This window comes from Vicia villosa, linkage group LG3 (genome assembly GCF_029867415.1).
Source record: "Vicia villosa cultivar HV-30 ecotype Madison, WI linkage group LG3, Vvil1.0, whole genome shotgun sequence".
NCBI lineage: Eukaryota > Viridiplantae > Streptophyta > Magnoliopsida > Fabales > Fabaceae > Vicia > Vicia villosa.
Window position 1 is genome coordinate 218,954,299 of NC_081182.1, and position 11,395 is coordinate 218,965,693.

Below are 11,395 nucleotides of genomic sequence, written 5' to 3' on the forward strand. Positions count from 1 at the left end.
ACTGATTACAATGGTTCTCCACTTAGAACTCTCTCTAAGTCTTCTAGAGTATACAGATCACAACTTGATCACTCTAGGAATTCCTTTTACAATCAATGTAAAATAAATATTACAAGAGTACAATTTGCTTCTAAGAAAGTTGTAATCACCAAGTGATATTTCTCTTAAGTTCTAGTTCTTAACACTCACTAAGATATTACAATGTTGTGAGGTTGAAGATGAATTTCTTCTTTGATTTTGTTTGACTTCAGTTTGACAGCGTTTTGGTTATTTTGCGCAAGAGTTCGTTGGATCCATAAAATAAATTGTGTAAGAAATAAAAAGGGATGTAAACCATAAAATTCAAGTTGGGTGGCTAAAATGGAGGAGGACTTCATAAGATTTATTTGACACAAAGGTACCACTAAAGCTGGAGAGAAAATTTTGAAATTTTTTTCTCATGAGGACAAATGTTGGACCAAATACCTCGGACAACATGAACAACTTTAACTAATTTAGGACAGATGAGAGGTTCTAAGGACATATATCATACATAATGTCTAGCACATTGTATACTAGAACAAAAACCAGTTTGTAAGCAATATATGACAGTTTTAAATTATGCAAGATGATGGCGCAGAAAAGCAATAAAGAACGCAATAACTGTTAACACAGACCAGGGAAAACTACACCTACATCTGGGGGGCATCCAACCCAAGAAAGTAAACTTACTACTTTGAATTAGTACAATTAGTCTTATAGGAACAACAACAACCCCATGTTGTCCAATGCCTATTTCCAATTCTACTGACTTTCTTTTTAGGACTCCTTATAGAACTACTTTACTCCCAATAGTTATAAGGACAATTGACTTACTCTGAATAATCCCAATTCCATACCACTTTCCTAATACTACCCGTGAAACTTCGTTCTACACTCCCCCTAAATATGAGAACCCTCTCACTTTCACTCAAACACTAATCCCAAGTGTTTACAATTACAATATGATAAAAAAGATGAAACAATGATCCCACACAAATACTATATTCTCAAGCTTATATAATAAGTATATTGGAACAAAGTCTTACAAATCAACTAACAAACCAACCTTCATGCCTTAGGATATGAATGGAGGCGCTAGAGTGGTGGAAAACGATAGCAAAAACAAAGACATAAATGATAAACCCTAAGACAAGGAACCTTTGATACTTTCACACCTCAAACGTATGGTTTGAGTCTCCTTAAATAGAAATCCAATCATGGGATTTTCCAATGGGCATTAGCAACTGTGATTTTGTCCAGAATTATACGAGATATGGTTGAATTTGATTTTCTCCATAAAAGTCTCCAACAAAATATATGATTTGTGATTTATTCAAATTTAAATTTCCATTTAAATTGACTTGATCTTCAAACAACTGGCAAACAAATCATACAGCATTGCTAAATAATAGCAACAAATATATTTGAAATCCAATCAGCAAATTTGTACCTAACAACATCCATCATGGCCTGTTAACAAGTGAAGATATTGCAGTGCACACATGGTGGAACATCGTGTTCCACATGTTGCACCAGAACATCCAAATTAACTCTCTTCGTATAAATCTTCTTTAAAGAGTTACTCTTGGATTAAATAAATCTTCCTTCCAAGCAAATTCAGTCATATCTTCTTTGACTAAATCAAACCCAAATCTTTTTCAAATTGATTTGGATTAAAAATCTTCTCCCAATAGTAATCTTCTAATTCTTCTGAAGGAATTAACATCAAGGCAAATATGAAGGAAATCTTATTAGAGACAAACACAATCACACTCAGATTTCTTCATAAAATCTAGCTAACAGACTGAGGCCAGATGCTGGAACACATACTGGATCATCTTGTTCCACATGTTGCCTATGCATAAAATACATCTTGTACATGTGTTGTTCTACCATATCCACTCAATCAAAAGGAACAACAATTTCCCCCTTTGGTATTTTTTGGCTAAAATAGTGGTTGGGTAAAACAACGTACAAAATATGATCTTCAAGAAGTAGCACAAGTAGCACACCATATCAATCGGGGCCATACTTTCGACGAAAAAATAAGCCATGGATGGTTTAAAGGTGTCACGTTCTTCAATAATGATGACATACTTCTTGAAAGCATCCGCAGTCGATAGACAAGCATCTTTTGGGGTCAACAAAGCAAGCCTAATGGCTTTAACTCGCCTTCCCTCAACTTGTTGAGCCAAGACATTAGGAAATTTGAATTTTAAGAAGGATTCAAATATGGAATTGATTCATATTTATAGAAGCCAAATAGGGCCAGTAATATGGAATTTGTACTCAAGGTCATCGATAGACTTAAATTCGAAGGCTACAAGACCAAGAGATTCATAGAGAGAGACCAGGATCAACTTGCTGAGATTTATCTTTCTCCCTGTATAAAGTTGAGTGGCCAAAGTTATGAACTTCTTCAGAGCGAGTCTCGTGAAAATCTTCTACAAAGTGTTTATAGGCTGTGTGTTCAAAGTCAAAGATTGAATCAATGTTAGTTACCAATGTAGTATGAATGTTTTTTCGGTGGGGAGAAGACCCGTTATTGCAGCTATGCCAAACAAAGTAGGAGTTTCCATTCCACAGTGAAGTTCAAAAGTGTTAGTGGAACCTTCCCAAAAAAGCAGAGTTGCGATAAGCATACGGCGATTAAACTTTAGACCCATTCTTGATATTTGAATCAAGTTATAAATTTTTTGATCCTTCCAGAACTGCCCCTTTTTCTTCTCTACCTTATCTAATAAAATGATATAATCCTCAAATTTTAGAGAAGGAAAATGGCACGGAAAACACGCATGGGTGCACTCATGAACCCTAACTCATAAACTTTATCTTGAAAGATTCTGGGTTTATGACTATGGTGACAAGGGAAGAACTTGCTCAATTATTCGAGTTTTTTTAGAGATTTGGGTAAAGGACCTAAGAAGGCATGAATGGAACTAGAAATGGAGAAATGGACTAGTACTTGAGAAGCATAGATCATCACTTTCTCTTCTTCCATTGTGGCTCCAAGACGTAGCTGCATTTACTAGCAACAATGAAAGCGCTGACATGAGAAGCAAGAGGAACTGGAAATCTTGACGAAGATGAAGAGGCCATTTGGTTCTATGAAAAATTGCTCAAGCTGGAAATGAAGGGTTTGAAAGTTCTGAGAAATGAAGGTTTAGAAAGGAACGAAAAAGAGAGTGGAAAATGAAAACGGGGAGGTATTATAGTGGAGAACATGATTTCCCTCCAAAAGAATGGAGACATGTGGTACATCTAAAGTGACAGATGACATCTCAAAAATTGGGAAAAATTAAATTAACTTTCTCAATTTCATTTAATTCAGTGGATCATCAGTCTCCTCGGAAATAGGAGGTAATGATTACCAACTCCTTGCACATCTATGACATGACAGTTTGGTAGAAAGTGGTCATGATGACTATAAAGGCATCTAATTGAGATGATGTGTACAGGCTACTCAAAGTGGTGTTAAATAGTTACAAAAAAAGTTACCTTTCTTCCATCTGACACGTATGATCGAAAGTAGCATTTTTGGGGGGCATTTGTTAGCCTGCGAATTCTAGTTGGAGAAAAGTCAACGAAGGATGTTGATGGCCACGTTAAAAACATTAAGTGTTGATAGGTTTCGACTAAACAGGTTTTAACTTATCAAACACGTCGACCAGAGCGTTCGAAGAAGCGTGGTGAACATGGTTTAGAAGAATCTCAAGAACAGATCCACAAGTTTAGGATCACTCTCACTTTAAAACATGTCCAAAATATCGAAAAGGATATTCAATAGGATGATTGTTTTAGACAATGTCACCAGGTATCTAGAACTTAGTATATTTTCTAAGTCTAAGAGGTAGTTAAGCAAAGAGATATGTCGACAAGTACTATGGAACTAAATTAGATAAGCTTGGAGGTCGTTGAGAGTTTCGATGCAGTTATCAACATAATTATTTGCGTGATCCTGGGTCTCTCAGCAGTTATATCCTTGAAGACGCGTGGAAACAAGTTAGAGCATAAAGACCTAAGTAGTGGGATATGTGTCAAATCTTTAGGGTTTAACCGTTGGGAATAGTGATCTTTATAATAGTATATATGGCAAGCTTATGCATTGTAGTCGGGGTCACAAATCCTCACTGATTCTTTATAGAACTAGAGTACCCAAGTCATCGAGCGAAATAGTTTGTGACATATGTGAGTCTGCGTCCACCCCTTTTAAACTTTCTGCAAATCTTTTATATTCAAAACATTTACATTTAATGTCATTTACTTCATTTTCTTTGAATCTTGTCTATTATCATTACCCAAAGTTTATTGTATTTTTTCAATTGTTCATCATCAGGCGTTATAAACCCCAAAACAAACTCACTTTCTCACTTTTCCCGTTTTGCACAATATATCTTTGAAATTTTTTAAACTAATCTCTTAAATGAACTGAACTCGTGATTGTTTGTTAAAAATATTAGTAAACAACGTATTAGTAAAAACAAAAATAGGCTTCCCCATTACTTGGGGAAAAAAACTATAAAGGGTAGTAAGCTTATTGTAATGAATATTTGACCTTTGTCCAATTAGATGCAAATGCAATAAAGAGGTTTGTTTGTTAAAAAAAAATAAAAGAAAAGAAAGATAAGAGGTAACAACAAAGAATTTAAAAAAAAAAAAAAAACTAACTTCCGTAATGATAGAGAGAGGAAAGTATTATAGTGAGATGAGGAGTTAACATTTGTAACAAAACATAAAAAATTTAAAACACCACCAAAAATAAAGATCACCATCAAAAAGAAAGCATACAAAATTTAAATAAAATAAAAAATGCCGAGGGAAGAAATTATTTTAATAAAATAGGAGGTTAAAAATATTAAAATAGATTGCAAAGATAATACTCAAAGTAACAATTGTGTCAAGGTAATGTTAAAAAACATAATAACGTAGAAGTTTTAAAAAAATTGAAAAGACTATATTGAATAGAAAAATAAGTTACACAAAACATATGTTTTTCTATTTATATATCATTACAGATAAATTGTTATAGATAAATATACATAAATATTTAGTTCCTTTTTTTTCATTTTTGTTCTATATAAACCCTTGAAACTAGTTTAACCATAACATTTACTTTCTGATTTTGATTTTGAAGCAATTCGAAATGGCTAAGTATTCTTTCATGCTAATCATATTTGTTGTCTTCAGTTTTTCAGGTATACTATTTTTATATTAAAATTTGTAGCATTTATAGGTATGATTAGGCTGGATGAATATGTCTAACCTTATATATATATATATATATATAATATAACTTTCTTATTGAATTTTGAAACAAAATAAGAATATGCCTAACCTTATTGAAACGAAATTGATAGTTTTTATTCTAACTACTTTTATTTTTATTTTTATTTTTATTTTTACAGTTTTTTTTATGGTAATGATGCTTTTTACCTTTACAGTTATAGCAATGACAAATGGTGCAACCAGGCCAAGACAATGTATTAAATTTCGTGAGGGACAATGCAACCTTGAAGCATGTGGAGCATGGTGCTATAGAACTTATAAGGGTTATGGAACTTGTATCCAGGGTGGTACAGATCCCATTAATCCCATTTATAAATGTCTTTGTATGTATATTTGTCCTAACTAGAACAAAAAATATCACATTTAGAACTATTTTAAACATAGAAGTATTTTTAAATAAAGTTGATAGATTTGAGGTAATTTAATTATTTAAAGTTTAGTAAAGTGTTTGTTATCTTCATTGTTATTCAAGTCATAAAAATAAAAATAAAACAAAATAAATTGATTTTTTGTGAAATTTTGATTATAGTATAAACCTCTTATCTCAAAAGTGTTGAAATAAAAATAAGAAAACAACGAAAAGATTTATTTGGTTTAGTTTAATTTTTAAAAGTGTTATGGAATGAGACGACATTTGGCCCAAACATAGTGCAAGGTCCAAATCAATCTAGAAAAAGATCCAATCGAGCCCATGCTCGTACAGACTCACACATAGTCGACCATCGAGCATGTACTTCACTTGACTAGATCAGACGAGTCTACCAACGCCTCGGGCGGGCGTGTCTACCGAGCAGGAGTACCCACATACTCCGAGCAGGCGCAGTGCACGAGTACGTCCATCTATTCGTCCCCCTCGAGGACCCTCCTCCTCGTCGGGTTCCTTCACCTTCAATCATTTGGATAGTACTGAGTCTACGCGCTTCCGCAAAGACCGCGTCTCCCCTGAAACTTCGGAGCGGTTGACCCAGGACAGAGACTGTAACACGCGAGGCCGATGAAGGCGAGGGTTGGTTGCACCGCATGTAACACTCGAAGGCCGAATATGACAAGGAGTGGTCGCCACATCGGAATGAGAGGGATCCTGATGCTGTGCAGGTATGAGACTGCGTGGGTGAAGGAAAGCATATAAGGATTGATGGGTACTACCTATACCAACAAGATCCATCTTCTTTTCGGTAGCTCATTCTATAAGAACTCCAGAGTTAAGTGTGCTTGACTTGGAGCAATTCTGGGATGGGTGACCTTCTGGGAAGTTTCTCAGAAAGCCTGTGAGTGAGGTAAAAGCATGTTGAAAAGACCCGTGTTGGTTTGTGGGGTCAGTCAATCATCCTGAAAACAGTCTGGGGCGTTACAAATGGCATCAGAGTCAGACCTCTCCCAGTACGATGTGGTTCGAGGACGAATCATGCGGAAGCTGGTGGGCATGTAACACCCTAGACCGATGAAGGCGAGGGGTGGTTGCATCGCATGTAACACTCGAAGGCCGAATAAGGCAAGGAGTGGTCGCCTGATGCTGTGCAGGTATGGGACTGCATGGTTGAAGGAAATCATATAAGGCTTGATAGGTACTACCTATACCAACAAGATGCATCTTCTTTTCGGTAGCCCATTCCTCCTTAAGAACTCCACAGTTAAGCGTGCTTGACTTGGACCAATTTTGGGATGGGTGACCTTCTGGGAAGTTTCCCGGAAAGCGTGTGAGTGAGGTCAAAGCATGCTGAAAAGAACCGTGTTGGTTTGTGGGGTCAGTCAATCATCCTGAAAGCAGTTTGGGGCGTTACAAATGGTATCAGAGCCAGACCTCTCCCATTACGATGTGGTTCGAGGACGAACCATGCGGAAGCTGTGGGAATATAAAACCCGAGGACGATGAAGGAGAGGGGTGGTTGCACCGCATGTAACACTTGAAGGCCGAATATGGCAAGGAGCGGTCGCCAGATCGAAATGAGAAGGATCCTGATGATGTGCAGGTATGGGACTGCATGGTTGAAGGAAAGCATATAAGGATTGATAGGTGCTACCTATACCAACAATATGCATCTTCTTTTCGGTAGCTCATTCCATAAGAACTCCACAGTACCACAAGATGCATCTTCTTTTCAGTAGCTCATTCCATAAGAACTCCACAGTTAAGCGTGCTTGACTTGGAGCAATTCTGGGATCGGTGACCTTCTGGGAAGTTTCTCGGAAAGCGTGTGAGTAAGGTCAAAGCATGCTGAAAAGACCCGTGTTGGTTTGTGGGGTCAGTCGATAATCCCGAAAGCAGTCTGGGGCATTACAGAGACCACTTTATGGTCTCCACTACACACGTAGATTTTGGCAGTCTCCATCTTGGGTATGGGCATCTAGTCCAGTAGGGAGATCTTGGCCAAGCGCTGGGGGCTATAAATACCCTCTTTCACTAGAGAGTCGAGTATTGAACATTCTCACCCTAAACTCTTATACTTGCGCTCCGCTTGCTCTCTTTCTCACTTTGACATCCGAGTACCTTGCAGGTACACCCCCCATTCTCAAAAGTCTAATAAGTTGTGGAATATTAACGATCCATTTTGATCAAGTACGATCAGTGGCACCGTCTGTGAGAACCCTTTTCTTCCCCATATTTTCCTCGTACAAAGTGTAACATCCCGAAAATTCTTATTTAATTAATTTAATCGAGTTTTAAATTAATTATGGGAAATTAACGTTTTGTTGAATTATGTGGAAAAATAATAAAATGTTAAGTTATTGGGCCATGCGGTGGAATTAGTAAAGTGGGGGTGTAATTGTGTAAGAGCCCACTTCTAATTTTATGTTTTCATAAAATAAAGGAAAACAAGAGGAGAAAGAGTTAGAACGTGAAAAACAAGAAGTTGTGAGAAGAGGAGCTGAAGAACGTAAAGGGAGAACCAAAGAGGAAGAGGAACCAATTCAAGAATTTGGCTAAGGTAAGGGGGACTTGTCTAATTATCATCTATTATCGGGTTAGGGGTTGATAATACTGAATAGATGTGGAATTCGGGTCGATTGAGTCATATGATAGGTTTAGGGATTGAGTCAATTGTATGATGTTTGATCTCTATGTTTGAATCTATGATGTATGCGTTGTTATGGTCTCAATTGATGTGTAATTGGAGTATTATGAGATGTATTTTGTGTTGTTTGTGCATTCTATTTCCCTAGGTTCGTACTGGTATGAATTGGATGAGTTTGGAATGCATAGAATGCTGTTTTCTGCAGGTTGGGGTTTCTGAAATCGCCGGTTCACGCCGCGTGCATAGGGTTGGCGCCGCGAACAGGTGGGCAGAGTGCCAGAAAGTTGTGATACGCTCAGGTCGCGCCGCGTACCTGTGTTCGCGCCACGAAGGTGTAACTATTTCTTGCTTCGCGCCGCGTGTAGATGTTTGCGCCGCGAACGGCTTGGCAGGGAGCCAAGGAATTCTTGGAACGCTCAGTTCGCGCCGCGAACTGATGATGGCGCCGCGTGCTGTTGGTTTAAAGATATTTTTGAAAGTTCAAAGATGCATAACTTTTTAACTGTTGGTCCGTTTGATGCGCCGTTTCGAGCTAAACGAACCTTGTAGGATAATCTATATGATGATGATTGATTGGTTTTTGGGATGATGAAAATACATGTATGCTATTCTTATTGAGTATGATGATTGATGCAAATACGTGTATGTTTTGTATATGATGATGATGGAATTATGATTGAATGATGTTAATATATATGAACATACTTGAATGATGATGATGATGTTGATGATTGATGATGATGATGGTATAAGTATGTTATATATGTTGCATTCATTCATGTTCATTGATGATACTGTATCCATAAGGGTGTGTTGGATCAGTGAAGGGCATGATTCCCATTGTGTGGAATCTGTGCTGGCAGGGCCGTATCTTGGACGATGTTGGATCGGTCATGGGTTACCCCCATTTGATGATGATGGTACTACATGCACAGTGTCAGTTCATACATATGCATAATTTATAACATGATTGGATGTATTCCAGTGTTGTAAATGTTGATGATGTGTTGATTGTTATTTGATTGTTTTGAATGTCTGTATATGAAACAATTGGGTGAATGATACAACTGTGATGTGTTATTGCTTTATAACCTTATAACATTTGTTAATTATGATGAGACTCACCCTTACATGTTGTCATTTTCAGATTGAGGATAGCGGCTGTTCGACTCGGTGAGGATTAGCTCATGAGTCAGTGTCTTAGTTAGCGTCAGGTGTCATGCTCTGATAGTTGTAACACTGGGGACGCGATTGTTTAGAGTTTATGATTACGACTCTAGTTATGTTTTGATGTTTTGAAGGATAAGTTTTAAAGATGTTAAACTTAGTCCGTTTTTGATAAATTTCCGCTGTGTGAACATGAAACGTTTTAATTTATGATGATTACCTCAGTGAATGCATGACATGACTGAATGATGTTTGTTTATCATGAATTGTGGCACCCTTATTTCATGTACTCTGAATATTTGTTTAAATTGCCGCGGGGTTAGTAAGGGGTGTTACACAAAGCAAATCCAAATCAACCTTTGATGATTATGGTCTGCAACAACAACGCCAATGACGATCCATTCCACCTCGACGAGTTGATCAAGAATATTACTACCGCCAACGGCCAGGATACCCAAGGGACCGGCAAACTCCTTCAGCAAGATGACAATTCGTCCGCCCACGTGGACATTCCCTTTCCGCCCAATGCTGATGTGACCACAGCAACCTGATCGGTGCCATCAACCGGACAAATATCCTTCTACACTAGTAAAACCAGTGCATCATCAAGCTCGAGAAAGGATGCCGATCGCGCACTCCGACTCAGATATAGCGCCGGCCCAGATCCTACTAGCGCTCGCCCCAGCAAGAGGAGGCACGACCTTTAACACCTCCTCAGAGAACCCCATGGTCCAAGTCCCGTACACTTTCTCTTTGGCCTAGAAGAGCACGGTCCCTGATTCCCTCTTAGAGGCATGGCCGTCATAAATATCTGAGTCCGTCCCCCCAGCCCCAATTTCGGGGCCCTCGACTAGAAAGAAAGATGCCAGCAGCCACCAAAAAATGAAAGTGCACTCCCCATCATAAGGAGCGACACTTTCCAACCCTCGAAAGAAGCAAGACTGTTGACAAGAATAATCGATCACAAAGCCCTCCTCGCCACCACCGCAGCCCTCGGGTTGAGTATTCCCGATCGCCAATTGAAAGCGACGAGGATGACCCACGCGGTCCATTCTCCCAAGCAACTATAAGGGCTTAACTCCCTATTGGGATGGAGAAACCCCCTGCATTGGACAAATACGTTGGTACCACCGATCCAGACGAGCATATCGAGAACATCAAGGCCATGCTCGACTATCGTATCGTTCGGGAGACCATCAAGTGCCTCCTTTTTCTTACAACCCTTAGTAAATGCGCGATGACCTGGTACAAGAGCTTACCCCCAAATTCCATCCACTCGTGGGGAGAGATGAAAAAAAATTTCCAACCACTTCACCGCTTCCTAACAAGACCCGAAGTCTGAGGCGTCCTTGGAAGCGATTATCCAGGGGACCTATCAACCCCATCGGGCATACCTTAATCGATTTAACCAGGAAGCTATCCAGGTCCCCACCACCGATGAGATGAAAAGGTATCTCCTCGACCGTGGAGTGATCCCGGGCAGTGATTTCAAGAATGCCATTGGGATCGAGAAACCCCGGTTAATGGACGCCCTCTTTCTCAAGGCTCAACCCTACATCACATATGAGGAAAAGGAAGTTGTGACCTAACGGGAACCAAGGGGCCAAGACACACCGAGGAGTGCAAATTTTGACGACCCCTTCCTTCTCAACGTGGCAGGGAGAAAAGAAAGGACGACAGATCTCGAGAAGCACGAGAGCATAGAGAACCCTCTTGCTGATTCACTAAGTACGCACGACTGACCACTCTCCACGAGCATATTTTGCCGAGTGCCAGAACACCAACTTCAAGGAGGACATGGTGAGCTTCTCTAAACCCACTTCTCTCAAGTTTGGAGTCAAAAAATCCAAGTATTGCAAGTTTCACAGAAGCCACGACCACGTCACTAAAGATTGTGTCCACCTCAA